Source organism: Schistocerca piceifrons, chromosome 2 (assembly GCF_021461385.2).
Source record: "Schistocerca piceifrons isolate TAMUIC-IGC-003096 chromosome 2, iqSchPice1.1, whole genome shotgun sequence".
NCBI classification, from domain to species: domain Eukaryota; kingdom Metazoa; phylum Arthropoda; class Insecta; order Orthoptera; family Acrididae; genus Schistocerca; species Schistocerca piceifrons.
The window spans coordinates 469,283,757-469,305,494 of record NC_060139.1 but is presented as its reverse complement, the minus strand read 5'-3'; the positions used below and the strand labels follow the sequence as shown (position 1 = coordinate 469,305,494).

The following is a 21,738-nucleotide window of genomic DNA, read 5'->3' as shown; positions in this document are numbered from 1 at the left end:
AGACTGGACTATGGTTGTATGCTGTATCACAATGCGCCTAAGATTTATCTCTCCGAATTAGATGCTCTTCAATTCAGAGCCATTCGTATCTTTCTTGGAGCCATGTGTTCGACGCCTACAAAACCGCTTTTGGTGGTGGCGGGAGAGATGCCCTTCAGGATCAGACGTTAAATGCTGTCAGATAAATTTTTTATTCAAGGAATGGCCATCATGAAATGTCCTCTCTACAAGAACAGACACTACGTTAACAAATTATGGAAAGCCTTCAACAGAAGAACTAAAATTCCGGCCGTCTGCACAAGCTTTGACTCTTGGCATCCTGTCAAATTCTATGCTATGTTCGTCACATTTGCTTTTATTTGAATATGATGTTGACTCAGTCAGCTGCCAATTCCAGTCTATTATTGTAACGTGAGAAGCACGCTGAGTGTTAACGTATTGCAGATTTAATTGACTCATTGAAGCTCAGTGGTCTGGTTATATATGTATATATACTGATGGATCCAAAATTCCACAATAGGAGTATGATGGATGTGCTTTTCTATGTCCACACATTCAAACCAGTGAAGTCTTCAAACTACGTAAAAGTGCTTCAGTTTTTACCGTAGAAACTGCGGGAATTTTGGAAGCAGTTAAGTTAGTCTCTTCAACCCCATCTTAAAGATATTAATCGTGTCCGCCCCCCAGTGTTGTTAAATGTGTTCAACTCTAAAAATCAAGTAAAACTCCCAACCATTATGTTTGGATATGGTACTGGAATATATTGACTGTAAAGGGAGAGGGCAGACAGTCATGCTCGTGTGGGCGCAGTGCACCTGTGGCGTCCGCTATCACGAGGAAGTTGACGTCTCAGCGATCCAAGCTGCAGCAACAAGAACTATTCTCGATGTGAAATTACCGTGTACAGACTACTTACGTCAAGTCAAGAATCACGGAAAACAGCAATGACGAGATGTGAAATGTGCCCCAACAAACGAAAGGCGTAAATTTTGCGGCATTGCAACCTCAATTTACTACAAGACCGTGGTTTACGAGGAGGCATTTGGACCGAGCTACGATTTCCACCATCATTCGAGTCCGCCTTAACCCTGCCTCGCTTCCTCTATATCTGTGTAGAATCAACATTTACAATCTCCCTGCAAGAGAGTGGCATTCCTGGTCAGCAGCTCTTGTACGCCACATCTTATTTTCGTGTTTCAAACTTGACAATGAAAGATCGAAATTAATGAGAACTTGAATGAGTATGGATTACCCTCTCCCTCAATCAGCGTCTCCTCTTTTGATTTCTAAAGACACTCCCCAGTATAAAGTGATAGTTAGTTTTCTTAAGAGTATAGGGCAAAATCTGTAGGACTCATATTTTTATTGTGTCTATCACTTACTATTAAATTTAAGAAGTAGTGTGAAGTGATTACGTAAATACATCTACTTTACTTATATTGTATTTGTTCAGGATTTTTTGAGGAAAAAGTTGACGGCTTCAGCCTCCAGTTCTGTAAATATGCATTTTGAATTTTCTTCGTACGATTATGTGTTCTATGTGAAATGTGTCCTCAATGGCTAAATAGAGTACAAACTCTGGAGGCCAAATGAAACAAAAGAAAAGAAAACGAAACAAAAAATGTGGCTGTTATCCAGTAGTAACATTTCGCACTGGCTGATAAAGGGGAAAAATTGGCTCAGCGTTACAAAAGGACGCATGGGAGCGCTGTGCTGTCGTTGTAAACTCACCATCCGAAGACGCGCTGAAGAGATGTCGCCCCTCGCCGTGTTATTGAGCAGGGAGCGATCACGCCTGCAACACAAAAGCAAAATATATGAGCAGAGTGACTAATAACACAGTCAGCGAAGACCAGAACATGTCGACTGGGAGAAAAATCCGTGTATTCGTAAATTATTGTGCTGTAGTCCGCGGAGGCGGTGGCAAGAACGATATGCTAAAAATCCTGACCGGTGAGGTGACTGCGTGGGAGTTGGGGAGATATAAAAGTCGCTTTTTAAGGTCCTTCTTGAATGTCTCGAAAACAGCGCCATCTAGTGAAAATGTTTCCGGGTAAAAAATGAAACAGTACTAAATTTGCTGAAAAATAAAGGTCTTATTCATTTTTTTCTAGGTCTAATAGTTCCCGCATTGTAGGAGATATAAAAATCGCAGATCATTAAAAATGGAATTTTTGTAGTATAAAACTGTTGTTTATTGTTAAAAGAAGAGTGTTAAGGACAGATATTAAATGCGTGTGCCACATGTAAGTGCTGCAGAACCGTCTTAGGGGTTAATTTGCATTCCGCGTGTGTAAGAGGGTGGAGAGGCAGCGGTGGAGGATGGAAGTGTGAGGTAAGGTAAGTCGTTGGATTGTGGTCATCCATTTCCCTCTATAGATCTGCAAAATGATGACCGAACAGGCAGTTTCCGTTGCTCTCTACTGCAGTATGCCGTAAAAAGCAACTGCAGGATATTTCACAATGTTATAGGGATCACTTCGCAGCTCGCCTTATGAAGCGGTGGTGACGCGGTGCTCTGACACTTCCGAGGGTGGGAGGGGAGGGGTGTATTCTTCATATTCCACACATTGTGTTAACACTGCACTGAATACGGAAAGCATATGGGCGGATTCTACGAAAAATCTCTGCACACTGTTCTACACTGCTACAGAGGAACTGGTTCTCAGTAATGGTGTACGGCATTTGTAGCGTTTTTCCGGGAAAGACGACTTCCTCCAACATGAGCACTGCTCGGTTTACAGTTTACAGACAGATTACACCTCCCCACCATTTCCTTTCCACTTCTCTTATGTGGGTAGACAAGATAACTTCACAGAGATCGTGTTGGCACAGTGGAGTTATTTTCAGTTTTTGTGTACCATTTTGCATTTGCTTAAATGAGCTTTTATGTAAAATACGTTCCTATAAACATGCCTGATTTCAAAATGGTTCAAATGGCTCTGAGCACTATGGGACTCAACTGCTGTGGTCATAAGTCCCCTAGAACTTAGAACTACTTAAACCTAACTAACCTAAGGACATCACACACATCCACGCCCGAGGCAGGATTCGAACCTGCGACCGTAGCGGTCGTGCGGTTCCAGAGTGTAGCGCCGTTAACCGCTCGGCCACTCCGGCCGGCCTAAACATGCCTGAGATGCACTTAATTTGTGACTGTGACGTTGTCAGTGACCTATAAAGTATTGGTAGGAAATGAGTCAGATTAGTAAATGTGGAATCTTTGTTGTAGTCACTTGGAGATCTATTAATGAATGACCAGAAAGTTACTGCACCTCTCTTATCGTTAATTGTGTTGCAGGTAGACAGCATAAATCAGTTCCTTTCAGGAATTGTTGGGACTTGTAGAATGGGCTGCAATGAGTAGGGTCACGTACTACACATTCACAGTATATCTCGCATGGTGGATGCCAATATGTCTGATGGAAGTGGACTGATCATATTTAAATCTAGATCAATAATCTGCTGTATTGCATTGCTTGTCTTGTGTTGAAATATCAGAAATTCCTTAACACCCAAGTGTCCTGCTTCTGTTACAAAGACAGCCAATTTAAGTCTCAGGGCCTCTTCAGATGCTGGGAGAGCTGAGGGTGGAGTGGTGCATTTGATAGCCTCGAGCTGCGAAAAGAATTCCAGCCACTGTTAGTGGAGACAATGAAATCAACATTATTGAATAAATATTGACAGCATGTTACCCTTGGGACAGGCTCTTCTGTTAATAGCTCCAGGTGTTGATCTTTTTTAAACAGCTGCAAGTAAATATTCACTTAATAAACTGAATATGTCTACATAGACATAAACTCGGTGAATTTATTTTGTCTACTCAAACGAGAGAACTGGTCAGCAGGTATAACTTGGACTTGTCATGGCACTACAGTTTAAGAATAAAAAATAATATAATTCATATATACAGGCACTGACGTACTTATAGGTATAGTGTGACAAGGATGGGACAGGCCGTCGGTCATGGCCTTGTAATAGGAACCGGTATTTAACAACATTAAAACCTAACGTTACACTGTTCATTTATATCCCACTACCAGTGGCTGCGCAGACTAGACACACTGTAGACACATCATTTCATAATGTAACATCACGTTTTCAGCAGACATCACGACCACGGTGACAATGTTTGCTTCCCATTTCCCATTTGCTAGAGCGAAAAATTCGACAAAGCATCCCTCTGAGAGAGTGAGATGCTGAGCTCAGAAAGAACTCTGGGAGTGAAGGTTTTCTAGAAAAGGAAAAGAAGCGAAAAAGAACAGTATTAAGTGTTATATGAAACAGTACTGTTTTATTATGTTTCACTTGTGTTATACTTTTTACCAACGCCTGCTATGAGTTGTAGTCCTTCATTGAGGTTTCACGGTAGATATTGTATAGCTTAATATGAAATTTTCAACTGCTTTTTCAATAAGTTCGCTTTAGTAATGTACATGAACTCATTGAGCAACTCATTGTTCAGTTTCATTCCTTGATAGAAAATGATGTCTGGAGTTTTATATTTATTCTTTCTTGGTAAATGTAAGTTTAGTTTATATCTTGCTCTGTGGACAGAGCTGTTTGTGCAGTATTATCAATGTTACTTTTGATGTGAGTAGCTGATTCACAAGCATATGTTTGCATCTGCATGAACGGCTGCAACGTCATTCCGATAACAATGGACTCAAACGAAATACAAGTGAACTACCATCCTGCTCTTCAAATCTATCTGTATGCAAGAGAGTTGTTTGCGAAGGGCCAGCGTACATTCTACAATCTTCTCACAGCGCAGTTCGTTAACTGTTCACAGAGCCCACACTGAGAAAGTCATTGTGGTTTAGAACTTCATTCACTGAATGTAACTCCTTTCCACTGTCATTCACTCATAGCTTCGTATATTATAACCAACAAAGAAAACTAGTATTAAAAACATTAGATACTGCGACTGATTACTTAACAACAAACAAGACCAGTTACTATCAGAATTTTTATTATTTCGCAATCTTCGCTTAGAAATTCAGCATAAAACTTGTTTTCACAGACAGGTGCCACCGCTTCGTTAAAATGGTTCAGTATATCGACGGTCACTATAGGAAGTCAATGGAAAATGATACACAAAAGCTAAAACAAACTAGAGACTAATACATTTACTCTCAATCTAACCGCTGAGTGAACTGAAAAGAATAGACCATGTGTGGTGATTACTGTACACTATGTCACGATGCGTGATGAAACTGAAAATGCAGTAATACTAAACTACCTGAGGAGACAGTTCAGTGCTTCTAGGTAAAGAAGACTGCTACGGAAAACAGTTTACGTTGCAGCACAATGTAGGCAGCATGCAACTGACCGCGATGAAGTGTGTTATTTTCAGGTAGAATGCAGATGACTGTTTTATTTGCTATTAGTAATGTTTGCACTAAACTGTTGGTAGCAGTGTATTCATTAGTCACTTCCTCAGAGTACTGTTCGGTGTGTGGCAGTTCCTGCTCCTTGCGTCCTAGTAAGTCAGAAAGGATTGTAATGACCGTATGGAGCATATGACAAGTGAAGATGCCATTAAGGTGATCATTGTTGGCAGAAATAAATTTCAGAAACAGAAAGAAACACAATGTGCAGTAGCTTAGAGCTGCACACTAAAAACACAGAAGTCACGTATTTCCTTGAATGATTCTTCAACCAACATTTTGTTAAATAATGAAGTCAGTCACAATTATCTTTTAAAATGTTCCTTATTATTATTATATAGAATGAAAATAGTTTCTTAATCTTTTTAAATACCTTGAGGAGAGTCCCATCACGGGCATGAATATTTAGTCAAACATTTTAACCATACCTATGACTGGGTGAGCATAATGGTCACAGGGAGTCTTAACTCTACGGAAATAGGGAGAAAAATGCTGTAGTGACAACTTAACTTTTGTCTACATCGGTGCATAGTTGACTTGACTCAAAAATTGACCACTGCACACAGATGACCTATTTTGGTAGGTTGCTTGATTTGGGGGAGGGGACCAAACAGTGAGGTCATCGGTCCCACTGGATTAGGGAAGGATGGGGAAGGGCACGGGCCATTGTAAGGGAACCATCCCGGCATAAGCGATTTAGGGAAATCGTGGAAAACCTAAATCAGGATGGCTGGATTCGGGTTTGAGATCTATTTTGGAAAGTGGCTGCATATGGAGCTGACCACCTCAAAAGCTGGGTCGGGTTCACCCAGTTGCACGACTTGCTGCTCGTCTTGGTGGGGATCTCACGAGTTTGCTCGTCTTGGTTGGGATCTCTCGAGTATCATGTGAATGAGGAATCAATCAGTCCAGGAGGGCCATAGTATACGCTATGCAAAATCGCAAAGGCTTCGTGCGACTAGTGCCCGAGAGGACAGATATGCTGTTTGGTCGGCCATGAGGGATCGTACAGTCACGCATGTTTGCAAGAGAAATGGACATATTAGCAACAAAACAAGTGTCGACAAGGATAAGTGCGATGACGTCTAAATAACCATGGATTGTCGGGAAATGCCCGTTGTTGCAGCTTGACTAGACGCGGTACGAGCAAGAAGTGGGCTGCTAGCAGCGCTGCCAACCGAGGGGTGACACCACGCCGTCGTTTCAGTGTACAGCATCACAATGGACAAATTAGTATGCGGAGGGCCGTGGACAACGAACGTTGGCAGACTGCGTCATCGTCACATGGGTCTAGCACCTGCCATGTCGCTATGGCGTGCAATTGGTCAAGCCGGTGATTTAAGCAGCAGGCATCACATTTCTGACAATTTCGAGGTCTCCGTGAGGTTGTATTTCAACAAGATAACGCAAGACTGCATGTTTAGCGTGGTGTCCTGACTTACACCGATACAGAGGGCGTTTACTTGTTGGTATGGCCAGAGCCTTCTCCATCTCTCTATCCACTGAAACCTCTAGTGACGTGTTTCCAGGAGACTGATACGGTAAGACTCGTCAGCCACTATGATTAATGATCTCTGTCACAGAGTTGATGCAACATGGGATGACGTGCTCATGCGTTTCATCCAAGCTCAGATCGACTGGATGCCAAGCCGGGTTAGAGCTATTGCTGTTGCCAGAGGCGGCATATTTGTGTGCTAAATTTCGCACCCTGTATAGCACCAAATCACATAGAGATTTAATCATGCGTTATTCCTAATGCACTGTATATGGACAATAAGTAAAATTTCGTTATTTGTTCTGTGGCGGCCACCGTAGTTGCACTGATATTAATAGCTTGCAACATTTTTGGCTCTGGGAGCCACAGCATTCATTCCCAGTCCTTACATTCTAGTTAAGAAGAATAACGTTAAATGTGGCGAGGTGAGCCGGCCGACGTGGCCGAGCGGTTCTAGGCGCTTCAGTCTGGAACCGCGCGACCGCTACGGTCGCAGGATCGAATCCTGCCTCGGGCATGGATGTGTGTGATGTCCTTAGTTTAGTTAGGTTTAAGTGGTTCTAAGTTCTAGGGGACTGAAGACCTCAGATGTTAAGTCCCATAGTGCTCAGAGCCATTTGAACCATTTTTTTGTGGCGTGGTGTGGTGAGAGATGGAGTAAGGTGTAGACATATTTTCATCTATTAACGTTTCTTTATATCTGTATTCAGATTGTATTGACACTGATAGCAGCTACCTTCAATAGTAAGAGATAATACAATTTATTCAACTTCTTTTATTGCCAGTTTTATTTAAAATTGTAGCATTATAATGTCATGCAGACGAAGCACATCGTGCGCCTTCGGCATGTCAACAATTAGATCCGAGCGAAGTGTTTCGAACTGGCTGCAGTCGAGTGCGTGAGATGCGTGCTAGGGATGGGACATCGAAAAATAAATATCCATATTCGATATAATCGAACGGACCATACTAGGTCAGTTCAGATATTTCCTTGTAGACTGAGAATGAATTATCTCCTACCCGCCTAGTAGGTGGTATTCAGAAGTATACTGATAACTGTGGATAAGTTTCTGAAGTTATTCTCTTTATTTAATTTTTTTTAGCTTCCACATTTCCTCTATTTCTGCCAACCTTACTTTCGACTGAGAGGAGTAACGAAATTACTCAACTGATAATAGTAAAAAGAGCTTCAAAGTAAAAACCTGTAGGTAGGCAGCGCTTTTATGTTTAAGTATTTCAATACTAAAAAGGAAGTAGACTTGAGTTTTGTCTGTTATGGGTTAGATGATTATAATAATAATAGTACTTTTGTCCTATTATGTCACCACAGGACATCGATGTCACCGATATATCGGCTGGAGAAATATCGATTAAAATATCGAGTATTTGATTCCAATATATCTCCAATATATCTGTATTTCGTTATATCGCTGTCCGATAATCCAATCCTAGAGTTAGCAGGCGGTTATAGTGGCTGTACGGTTCAGTATCGGCAATGCTGCACATTTAATATGTTACTGATACCCAAATATGCAAATATTAATGCACCTCGACTTTGCGTACAATGCAGAGCAGAACGTGTAAATTGTAAGCTGTTTTGCGAGGTGATTTATGTAAAGCTTTATTGACCAAATATTGAGGTTGTTAACTGTGAACTATATAACGTGCGACATTGTAATCGAACATTTATTTTATCACTTGTTAGCAGTTTATGACTTTGCTGCTGTGACGTTTCCGTTTATTCTAAGTCAGCGTCATCCCTAAACTTTTAATCAGACTGTTCAGTTAGTAGCGTTATAGAGCCTTAGCCCACTCCCTAGTAACTTTCATTACAGCCTCACACCAAGAGAGTCCAACTTAGCGACCTACGGGCTACTTCTGTGCAGGAAAGTCAGTAGAAACACCATTTTGGTGGACTGTTGGAACTTTTGTGGTCTGTCCTGGTGCGAGAGAATACAACTATGGCATCTCACATGGTCTGCATTCGCAGTACAAATGTGAACAGGCGCATCTTATCTGTAGGAATACAGAAGAGGGAATACACAGGACGCTAGGAGGCTTAGTGCGATGAACATTGACTGTTGTTTACGTCCGGCAGCAAGTCAATTAGTTCCAAAACAATAAGCGGCTTCAAAATAACACACCCCGTCGTAATGGTTCCGCCGTATGCCACTGAAACTTTATGAGCTGTGGAGCAAGAAAGGTCGGCCTCGCTTCTATTGTTGTACAGCCTTGGTAGTGAATTCATTGGCCATTTGCTCGAGTAGGGCGTCGCCATACTTTTAGCAGTACCGGAGTGCAGTTTATTTATGGCTTCGTCCACTTGTTCTCGGGCTTATACACGAATATGCCGCCGCTCAGACCTCGAAGGATATTTCGCTTCGTCCGTTAGTACACGGAAATTCGCTAGCAAGGTGACAGTGCATTAATCTCTAATGATGATCGTTTAGCCTCATAACCTTCCTTCTTTCTGACAGAAATAATTAACTTGGAAACGTTACAATTGGATGTACCTTGTGAAGAGAATAATGCTCTCTGACATAGGCCTAAGAGCAATGGAAAAAGCGCGATAAAACGCTTTCCAGCCATTTTTTTGGATTCACAACGGCTTCTTGATATGTTTCCCTGTCTTAAATATACACCGTGTTTTTACGAAGAAAGGTGCGGGAGAACCGGGCAAAGTGACCATTGGGGTCCTGGGTGCCATAAGGTGCAATGGCGCGGGAAATGCTTTAAATTATTCTGCCTGGGATGTCCAGTCACCTGATGAACATGTCTGCTGTGTCGCTCTTCAGAGTTACAATAATTTCGGTGGATTCTATTTATTCTGATGTAAGGTAAGTGGTCACGTAGTGTATTTGTTGTGGAGAGGTAATTTGACTTATGACTTCTTAATGAATTTATATTGAAAGTGTCATATCTTGACTCCATAATCCAACTGTAGTCACTGAGAGATCAAAAAAATGGCTCTGAGCACTATGGGACTCAACTGCTGAGGTCATTAGTCCCCTAGAACTTAGAACTAGTTAAACCTAACTAACCTAAGGACATCACAAACATCCATGCCCGAGGCAGGATTCGAACCTGCGACCGTAGCGGTCTTGCGGTTCCAGACTGCAGCGCCTTTAACCGCACGGCCACTTCGGCCGGCCACTGAGAGATCCGTCACGCTATTAGAGGATAGGCAGGCTTTTTGTAAAGGGGTCAATGCGGGCAAGGTGGCCATTTCGGTGGTGGCATCTGACCTCTTTGAGTAGGTAGAAAACGTAAAACTAGCGGCCGAAAGAAGGACTCTGCGGCCATAGGGCTACTTACAGCCAGTCCATATAACAGTGACCTAGAATCGGTAGATAAAGAAAGAGAAGAAAAAGGAAGTAAGACGAAGGGAAAACAGAAATCAGCCGAAGATAATATAGGCAGCAAAAAATGAGTGTGAAGAGCAAGAAAGCCTAGCCTAGAACAACTCTTTTTTGAAGGCAACGACGAAAACATGTATTGCGTAGAAAAATTTTCAAGTCGAAGGTCAGAAGAACAGTAGATTTAGTGCAAAAATTGTGCATCCTCTGAGCACAATTACTACTTCTTTACGTCGCACTACTCCTTCTTGGGGTTGCAATTTTGTTTCCTCTGTGTAGTTCAAGCATTCTTCAACACAGTGTGCTGTATTCTAGGGACAGTGTGTATGCACAGTACTATTACAGAAACATTGAAATGCCACTCAGACAGCTGCCTGTTCGCGAGGGCATTGCTTACATAGTTGAGCTCCGCGATTCGTCTGTGTTTGGGTATGGTATTCACTTGATGAATGCAAAGAACAACGCAGTTATCAGCAACACGATTCCAGGACTCTGTGGTATGGCTTGCCATTGATAGGGTAAAGCTATTCAGTCATGTCACAGCGCTCTGAAGAATCGATAGGCAGCCAGATGTAGCGCACTGCAGAACCAAGATTATATCACAGCTACACTTATTAACGGACGATCTTTTATTTTATTAAAAATAAAGCGTAAACTTAATACTAATCAACAGCAAGGTTGTGCTGGGTATATCCCTAAATTGCCCTCAATTATTAGCTATAATAATTCGGGAATTGGAACAAAAGGCTACCACAAATGGATAACAGCGAAGTCTCAAATTCCGAGCAGACCCTGAAGCATAGGATGAACGCCAATTATTCTGGAGTGTTTACCGCAGTGAGGAGCTCAATAACCTCGCGTGACATATATAAAGAGTCAGAATGCGACATAACCTGGGTGAACGGAAGTGCCTCGAATGTGGACCAAAGGTATAATCGAATGTTTCTATTGTCCATCCGCATTAAGTATAGAAATGGTGGAATGCTTCAAAGATATCTCTAAGAATATCGTGCGTAAACTTCCTATTCATGTCATATAGATAGCGCGAGACTTTGGTGTGCCACGATTAGGATGGGAAACTGGGACAAAGATTCTTCTGGCTACTTTACTGAACGGGAGGAAGGAAGAGGAGGAGGTTACAGCAGATGGACAACGAGAATATTTCGACAAGTCCAACAAAGAAATCGACAGCGTCCTATTACAAGAGAAAATACCTGTACTTTCCTTTAGGACTTTCCATCCTTTTTCTAAAACACATAATCTAGAATGCGAGCCCCACCTCACTTACTGTTTACTAAACACATGCTCGAACTTTCATATTCAGAAAATGTAGAGATAGGAATTAGTGATCACGAGATTAGTGTCCTTTCATTTATTACTAGCGTTCTACGAAACAAACAGGAAATATAAGAAGACATTTCTGCTTAACAGAGGCGACAAGAAAATGATTTGAAGCTACTTGAGTATTCAACAGCAAAGAATGAGCTAAGGGGAAGACAAAATTGATGAGCTAAGGTTAAAATTGTGAAAACAATTACGCCACGTAGAAGGTAGTTTCGTGCCCTGGTAGATAATGACTGATCAGTAGGACTCACTTTGTTCAATAACAGACTTAAAATGTACTGCTAAAGCAGATCCAAGCAATACGCAATTATTAGTACAAAAGAGACCGAAGGTTAAACAAGCATGCGGACAGTTATGCTAGAAGCATTCACTGAATTCGGAAACAAGATCGTATTTGGCGATTTTTCAAAATTCCTTAGAAACAACAAATTTAATAACTGCTCTCAGAGAAACCTAAAGCTCTGGCGTGGTTTGTTTGCACGATCGGCTACCAGTCACTCGAGTGAGTCGCAAATATCAGGTACAACCAAAAGTTCATGTTCAGAGTTATATAAGGTAGAAAGATCAACAAATCTAGCCGTTAAGAAGGCAGATTCCTAAATACATGTAATTCACCAACGAAGGAGATTATTCGACCTGTTCTTGAGCACAGTTCATCAGGCGGGGACCTTGTGAAGCAAGAGATCTAGAAAATTCAAAGAAAAACTGCGCGCTTCGTCAGCGTTTTTAAGTGAGTACGACAATGTAGACGCCGATCCTAAGCCTCGTCTGTCCTGATGTTGGACGACGTGCTGGTACGTGAGTTCATTATGAAGCTCCTCGAACCACTGAAGCACGAATCTGATCTTTTGACACGAGCTGTTATTAAGCTGAAAATGCCAAGTTGTTGGGGTGGACATTAATAATGAAGGGATGTAACATTGACTTAGTCCACAGCTAACATGGTGTCTTCGATTACTATCATAGTTCCCTTGAAAGTAAATGCGATTATGCCGCATAAAACAATACTGCCCACACCGGCCTGCGTCCGAAGTGCGTTAGATGTTTCGATCAAGAGGAATGAAGATTAGTGTTAATCGTCCCATCGACAACGAGATCATTAGAGACGGAGCACAAGCTCGGACTAAGGGAGGGTGGGAAAGGAAACAGGCCATGAACTTTCAAAAGGACCATCCCGTCATTTTCCAAGAGCGATTTAGAGATATCATGGAAAACTTAAATCTAGATGTCCGGAAGGAGATCTGAACCGTCGTCCTTCCGAATCCGAGTCCAGTGTGCTAACTATTGCGCCTCCTCGCTTGGTACGTTTCGATCAGCCGTGGACCTGATCCACGGTCCAATCTCGATGATCGCATGTTCACCACAATCGTGACTATGTTGTTGGGTCAGCAAAGGAACACGTAGAGTTCGTCTGCTGCGGAACCTCACGTTCATCAACAGGGTGCTCTGAAATACTTGTTCATGAGTTACCATTGTACTCTATCGTCCTGTCTACCACAGGTCAGCGCCTATCTGTGTTACAGAGCGAGTAAGCCTCCGACCTCCACGTGCTATGATGAGATGTGGGCGGCCAATACCTGGTCGCTACTTGTGGTTCCACCGCCCTTCAAACATATTCCATCCATACTCACGGCAATAGCGCAAGAGCACACAACCAGCTTCACTGTTTCAGAGATGCTCGTTCCCAGGCGCCGGGCCATAACAATTTGCCCTTTTCTTCAGAGTCGATTACATCAGTGCATTTCCCCATTTGCAACCCTTATCGTCGCTGCTCCTTTTACATATTTTCCTTATAGCGTCATGTTCCGTCAACGCCTCCAATTGGCATCCAACCTAACGTTAAGCAAAGATCATAATGTTACCAGCGGAAAGAGGCTTATGCACTTGTTTTAAAACATTCTCTGAAAAGAGGGCTATCACCTGCCGTATTTTACTTTCCCCAGCACCTACAAAAATTTACCCCGCGCGTTCTCTTTTAAAATGCAACTCATCTCTTACTCCCACAAGCTTCCCTAACTGTAACTCGCTCGCACCCACTCCCAGTTGATCATTCTCACTGATCTTTCAACCCAGCCCATTGTCATTATCTCTGCGTGTCTCTCTAACTGTCACTGTATCCTGTCTGACTACCACTGTATCCTTCGTTCTGTCCTACTATTACTGTCTCCTTTCACTGCCACTGTCTCCCTCTTGCTCCTCGTACTGCTGCTATCTCACTCAATCGTTCCCACAGTTGGTATATCTTCTCACTATCACTATCTCTCTCTTCCTCGTTATCATTATCGTAAACACTATGTCATTATCACTGCCTCTCACCCACTTCGACTTTCTCCTTCTCTCTATGCCACAACCACTGGCCCTGTCTCCTTTACACTTTTCCCAGCATTGTTCTGTCACTGTCAACTACTTTCCAGTGCCAATGAGTCCCTCTCTTTCTCTCACAGTGCCATCGTTTCCGTCACTCTTCCTATACCACAATCACTGCCTACCATCTTCCAGTATTTTTTGTTTCTTTCTCAATGACACAGTAATCCCCCCGCCCGCTCTCTCTCACACATACACACATCATAAATAAGCGCGGTATGATCGTGCACGTCTTGGAATCCACGGCACGGTTTTGGTAATGAAAAACTATGTTTTTTTCGGTTTTATTATGAACCGCTCATGAACTAAATGGTGCCTCCAGAAGCCCCTTAGAGAGCACAACAGACCAAATATGATGTAAAATGAACCAACCCCTTTGCTACATTTGCCTCAGATGGAGAAAGTGTGTAATATTCAAATTTTGAACCTGTACTGTAGCATAGTTACGGTAAGACGACCCTGCTGTTGGGTGTACAAGTGGTCCCTAGCCGAAGGGCTATCCAAAACAATTGACTATCTTTCCATTACCAACAGAACTCGAGGTATGAGGCCCGGGAAAATCTCATTCTTATGCGCGGCGTTTTGGAACATATTAGGTAGCGCACGCTGTCGCACGCGTACTGATGGTTCAGTGTATAATAGTGTGTATTCCCAAGGAAAGCTTCTTTATCATCCCAAGGGACTGTCTCGCGACAGTGCAGCATAAACTTTTGCTTATTCGTTACGTTATGAAAGCCGTCATACGTCCTCTTAATGTATCTGTACTTTTATTTTTCTCGGTGATGTAATGGAACTGTATTTTTCCATACTGCGACGTTGTTGTATTATGATCTATTACCAGCTATTGTGTGCTCTGTAGTCTTTCCTTTTAACCACCATACGTACCGCCACTGTAATACGATAATCACCACACCTAACTCCAATAAAAATAAAACATCTAAACCCATTACCGGCCGGTGTGGCCGTACGGTTCTAGGCCCTTCAGTCTGGAACCGCGTGACCGCTACGGTCGCAGGTTCGAATCCTGCCTCGGGCGTGGATGTGTGTGATGGCCTTAGGTTAGTTAAGTTTAAGTAGTTCTAAGTTCTAGGGGACTGATGACTACAGATGTTAAGTCCCACAGTGCTCAGAGCCATTTGAACCATTTCTAAATCCATTATCACAAAATAAATTCACTCGGAAACATCTGAATTCCGCCCTAACAGTCGAAAATGTGCGACCTCGCACAGAATGGTAATGCAAGTTGTGCGTATTTACTTCCTGAGGAAATCTTTGCGTTTCTCCTCGACTTTTCTCCCTTGAACTTTGACCACGTCTGTAGTAGATGGTAACGGCACCTTCATGTTTCGCGCCTGGTTTCCAGCTTTGGAGCTGCAGTTAATAAATTCGCTTTACTGCTGAGGTTATTGCGTAGCGTGCGCAGCTGTTTACGAAAGCTTTCTCGTCTCGCCTTTGTGCTGTTACTGCGCGGAGCGCTAGTGGAAGCAGTCAAGTGACAAAAGGTCATCATGGCACAAATGGACTGAACCGCAGCCACAGATGGAAAACAAATGTTGATTAAATGATAACAGCTCCTGTGCTGTGCTCTTGTATCACAGGGTGAGCAAGAGTTCGTATTTATTACGATGTTTAACTTACTTTTTGTAATCTGTAGTAAATACTGGCTACAGCGCTACAAAAGACGAAGCAAGTTGAAACACGAATTTCCGACTATCATCATATCATAAATACAACCTATAGCATCATCATGACATTTATAAGAATGGTTTAATTAGACAGGTATCATGAGTGCAAAATTGAAACATTACTTTTTCCGAGAAACGTAGTACTTGAATCCCTTACGCTCTTGCGTTGAGGAAATTACGAGAAAAGTCTGACCTTACGGACTGAAAACAAAATTTTGTACACTTTGTGCCAAGTCAGACTTCCTGACACATGAAATAACTGGAGATCAGTACGAAAAATTAGAGATCAACTATGAACAACTTCATCCTGATACCGTAACTGTTGCGTCGACCTTGCGGAAAAGTATTCTCAGAGTTGTGGCTGTGCCTCCTTGTAATGTTTAGTAGTTCCTAGCTGGATGAAGAGAGGGTGGTATGATAGGTGGGTGGCCGGTTTCCTGCAACACAAAATGCACATGTGGTTAAAATGCTCTTTATTACAGAAACCAATTGAGTACTTAACTTCAACGATGTCCAATCTGAAGTTCCGTGGCTAACAGCGATCACATAAAGTGTACTAATTCTTGAATCTTGTCCGTGTCCACATCACAACTATGTACAATGACTAATGTTCCCTCACAGCTAGCCAAGGTGCGAGGTCTTGATTATCACTGTGGGAGATAAGAGCACATTGCGACGTATTGAGGTGCAATGCAGACTGAGACCCGATACAACATACTTAAGTAGAGAGATTGAGACAGGGCGGTCAGCGGAGGCGGCGGCCTATACGTAAGCGCCCAGGGGGAGATATCGGCGCCTAACTTGGGGGCGTGTCTTGGTCTGCTCTTGTCATAGGCGCGCTTGGTTCAGCGCTTGCTATACAATGTTTCCTAGTGCCGACTGGTGTGCTGGCGAAGGCGTACGCCAGCACACTCAGTCCTATCCGTTATCCTCTTGCGGAAATGAATGCTAGCATTTCCTATTAATAAACGTGTTACAGGATATGTAATAGTAAAGGTGACTTTTACAATGTGATAGTGCCACAGGGAAACTGTCATAAAGTTGATGAAATTAGTAGCTAGTAATATTTCTTACTAACTGATAGATCAGATCGAAGTCTACCCAGTGGAACTGATGGGCAAATGGTGTTACCATTATAACAAACTTTGAAGTTATGTGTTACAGTTACTTTCATTTCCTCCAGTAATATAAGCTCAACTTAGAAAACAAGTTAACTACAGGATGCGATATTTATTTTTGGCCACCTGTTGAGACAATGACCTCTCTAGAATATGCTGGTCTCCAGCGTCGAACTTAGAAGAATATCGGAACAGGTCGTGTAGTGTTACAGCAGAGCCTGATGACGGCCGTGATTTAGGAGAAACAAAAGAAGATTTCTGGTGAAACTGCATCATTGACTCGTAAAATACCGGTTTTGTTCGGCACATGTCAGGTGTCTTCGTACTTAAATTCAGCGCAGGTCTAAACATGAGATTTAAAAGTCTACTACATGGCCTAAAGCCGATGCTATGTCCTCTTCTCTAATCTATAGTACTCTTGCGTTTGACAGCCTGCTTTTGAAAACTCCTGGAAGTCTAATTTAGTGGATTTATTTCTCATCTGCCGCGAACGTGGTTATATACAGTATGTTATACATAGACCCGCTGCCAATGGGTACCATTCTTAGCTGCGTTGAGATAAACCTAATACAAAATTCATTCCAACCAGTAGGAATATGCGCTTGGTTGTGAGGACAGCAGTGTGTCGTGCACTGCATCATGGAGGGTAACGGTGGGGTGAAGTGAGAGGAGGGGGCATGCTAAAGACGGAAGTATGATCTCCAAGGCGTTATGAATGGGTTGTCCAAAAAATTATTATACGAATCGGATTTCAGTCTGGAAAGTAACTTTAGGTGATTAAAGTGCACAGTGTCATACCGTAGTAGTTGTCCATAATAAGCACCCACTAGGATTTTTCGAAGACGTCCTGAACTGTTCGCGGCTAGTATATTGTCTTTGTCGGTAGGCTTAGGTGGGCATTTTCCCATAATGGAGAATTGTTTGACACTCGCGAAATTTTTCGCTACTGTCTAGTATTACGAGGATTTCCCTGACGTCACTATCATCCTGCCGGCAGCTAATTTGCTAAATTCAGCAACGAGTTGTTTCTAATAGGGCTGCTATTAACAGTAAAGAGGGGTGGACCGATGAGGCTGACGATGGGCGAGAAAGAAGAGAGTTTTTCCGAAGCCGCGGTGCTGATGTTCTAACCGGTATAAATGTTTAATAAATTTGGAATTCGCGTAGCTGTGAGTATTGTAGAGGGTTCAGAATTTCGCAGGTCAAATTTTACTATCTGAAGCATGATTTTACGGTCGCAGCTTTACTGTAGTATAACCGGAATAGCAGTATTAACTCGTGACTTTCAGTTTTGAGCGTACGCTGATTTAGCACGAGCTGATGTTACTCGGCAGTGATTTTGTATTGGATCAGGCAGCTGATACCTGAGGGGGATGCAAGTAACAGAAACAAACTTAGCGAGTTTTATCGATGTGAGAATAAATCTTGTTGTTTCCAGGGAAAGTGAAACTAACTTTCGCATCTTTGATGTAGCGTTTCTCCGAGAGGTATACTTCGATTGCTGATGATGTTGTCAAGTGTCGCCTAGACGTTAAGTTAACACAAAGTGTTCTTTGTGTACGGTCCAGCGGTTGGAACTTGGACCATGTCTGTGAGGAATCGGATTGCTACTGGAGAGCGAACCGTTGTCATAGTTTCGATTTTTTAATATTGTCTCGCGTGTTACATCGATACTAACGACCCTGATACAAAGTGTTTCACTAGTCACAAATGTAAAACACAAAACTGAGGAAGTTCTACATTATTGGCAACGGCCTTGCCGCAGTGGATACACCGGTTCCCGTCAGATCACCGAAGTTAAGCGCTGTCGGGCGTGGCCGGCACTTGGATGGGTGACCATCCGGGCCGCCATAGGCTGTTGACATTTTTCGGGGTGCACTCAGCCTCGTGAGGCCAACTGAGGAGCTACTCGACCGAATACTAGCGGCTCTATTCAAAGAAAACCATCATAACGACCAGGAGAGCGGTGTGCTGACCACATGCCCCTCTATCTGCATCCTCAGCTGAGGATGACACGGCGGTCGGATGGTCCCGATGGGCCACTTGTGGCCTGAAGATGGAGTGCTTTTTTTTTCTGCATTATTAATTTGTTTCGTCAACTGGTCGATCATTAGGCTGGAACTGTCTTCAACAACAGTACGGGTGGCAAACATTGAAAAAGTTAATTGCCAAAGAGGATGAGGTGCAAAAACTGAATATCATCCTTGAGTGGCCATCAGTAACGTAATAGAAAATGTTAAAGCTAAACAGTAAATAAATGTGAAGGAAAAAAAAAATACCGAAATCATAAAGACCACATCGAGAAAATGGTGTGTGTGTGTGTGTGTGTGTGTGTGTGTGTGTGTGTGTGCGCGCGCGCGCGCGCGCGCGCGCGCGTGCAGCCCAACACCTTTACATAACAATTTAATTCAAACTAACAAAAAAAGAAAAAAATGAAAACCAAACCAATACTGTTGATCATCCACAACTTCATGCTTTTCATTTATAACTATGAATTTGTTTTGCCAAATAATGATGGAAGAGTCAGTTAACACACTTCATTAGCATAACAGCGCAGACAATTTATCGGGTGCTGTCGATGAATAGCTCCTTCTCCGTCATCGGTGTAAATACGTCGTGGAACAGTACTGAGTGTGTCCCGAAGCCCTGGGCCGGCCGGTGTGGCCGAGCGGTTCTAGACGCTTCAGTCTGGAACCGCACGACCGCTACGGTCGCAGGTTCGAATGCTGCCTTGGGCATGGATGTGTGTGATGTCCTTAGGTTAGTTAGGTTTAGGTAGTTCTAAGTGCTAGGGGACTGATGACCTCAGATGTTAAGTCCCATAGTGCTCAGAGACATTTGAACCATTTTTTCGAAGACCTGGAGTACAAGGATTCGAGCGTGGACATGTTTCCGTGACTTCATCCTTCTAAGATTCGAATGCCGAGGAAAACTGAACGTTGCGTAAGACTGTTTGGAGTCCATAGTATGATCTTCTCTCAGCATACTGCACGTCAAGAATTTGAAGTATATCACTGTTTAGTAAACATCTTTATCTTTGTCGTGCATAAGCTACTAAATATAGAAAATAATGTAATGAAAAATTTTCAAGACCCACGAGTAAAGGAAGATATTTTCAATAGACATATTACGACTCTGAAATGCAATAGTGGCCCCTGGTATTCTCACTTTGCAGTCTGGCGGCCCAATAAGCCAAGCTTAAGTTTTTCTAATTAAAATGCTGGTGACAAAAATTATTTATGCTATGAACTCGGGAGTACCGCAGGGAAGCGTGATAGGACCTTTATTGTTTACAATATACATAAATGACTTAGTTGACAACATCGGTAGCTCCGTGAGGCTATTTGCAGATGACACGGTTGTCTACAAGAAAGTAGCAACATCAGAAGACTCGTACGTACTCCAGGAGGACCTGCAGAGGATTAATGCATGGTGCGACAGCTGGCAGCTTTCCCTAAACGTAGATAAATGTAATATAATGCGCATACATAGGGGCAGAAATCCATTCCAGTACGATTATGCCATAGGTGGTAAATCATTGGAAGCGGTAACGACCGTAAAATACTTAGGAGTTACTATCCGGAGCGATCTGAAGTGGAATGATCACATAAAACAAATAGTGGGAAAAGCAGGCGCCAGGTTGAGATTCATAGGAAGAATTCTACGAAAATGTGACTCATCGACGAAAGAAGTAGCTTACAAAACGCTTGTTCGTCCGATTCTTGAGTATTGCTCATCAGTATGGGACCCTTACCAGGTTGGATTAATAGAAGAGATAGACATGATCCAGCGAAAAGCAGCGCGATTCGTCATGGGGACATTTAGTCAGCGCGAGAGCGTTACGGAGATGCTGAACAAGCTCCAGTGGCGGACACTTCAAGAAAGGCGTTACGCAATACGGAGAGGTTTATTATCGAAATTACGAGAGAGCACATTCCGGGAAGAGATGGGCAACATATTACTACCGCCCACATATATCTCGCGTAATGATCACAACGAAAAGATCCGAGAAATTAGAGCAAATACGGAGACTTACAAGCAGTCGTTCTTCCCACGCACAATTTGTGAATGGAACAGGGAAGGGGGGATCAGATAGTGGTACAATAAGTACCCTCCGCCACACACCGTAAGGTGGCTCGCGGAGTATAGATGTAGATGTAGATGAACTCAAAAACAAACATTTAAATAATCGGGTATACTGACAACAGATAACTAACAATGTATTTACTCCTTAATGAAATTTGATCTGATATATCTCCGTTTCAAACGAACAGCTCAGTGCATGGAATCAATGTCTTGCTATATTAATAATAAAACTGCAAAACCGTCGTATCTGTCTGTTTGAACACGCTGATCTCCAAAACTAGTAGATGGCTTTCCGTGCGGTTTAATAAGTAATCTGAGCGTAGCTTGGGGCAACTTATAGGCTTTCTTTAATCAAAATCTGATGATGGAAGAAAGAATCACAATGTGAATTTTAATGTGACATAGGGAAATCTGTTTATTCTTTCACGTTTTAATTGTATAATATTTGTGAAAAGGGTTTTAATGATTGTCATGTTCTACAGTATACGATTCAACATACTGAATACAGTGCTTATACAATCCTCAACGTGTTTAATCCATATTTCCATACTAATAGCATTAAATGCGAAAGTTACGACGTCTGTTAAGATTTCATGACTAAACCAGTGGAATCACTTTCGACAGAATTTGGTATAGAGAAAGACTGAACTCTGAGGGAGAACGTAGGCTCCATCCTGTATAATGTATAGTCACTTCGGTAGCACGCCCGTCTTCACCCACTGCTCGGCGGCGATGCTAAACTTGATGCCGCGTCGCGCATTTGGACAGCAGAGAGGCAGGAGGGGTGAGGGGTAGGTGCACATCAGTAGCTATGTTTGCTGGAACAGGCAGACACGTGAGGGAAGCTGACGCTATAGTATGTACAATAGCTCACTAACTCACCATCACTCATAATAAAAC

General features: G+C 42.6%; 1 long non-coding RNA gene and 1 pseudogene across 1 annotated transcript in view; one reads left to right on the top strand and one right to left on the bottom strand.

Annotated features, from left to right (window-relative positions):
- Positions 1 to 21,738, bottom strand: part of LOC124774590 — a 344,364-nt gene that overhangs the window by 231,722 nt on the left and 90,904 nt on the right. Inside the window, exon 2 of the long non-coding RNA XR_007015386.1 lies at positions 1,732 to 1,795. This is a non-coding gene — a long non-coding RNA (uncharacterized LOC124774590). The remainder of the gene's footprint in view (positions 1 to 1,731; positions 1,796 to 21,738) is intronic.
- On the top strand, positions 18,499 to 18,616 carry LOC124778925 (annotated as a pseudogene).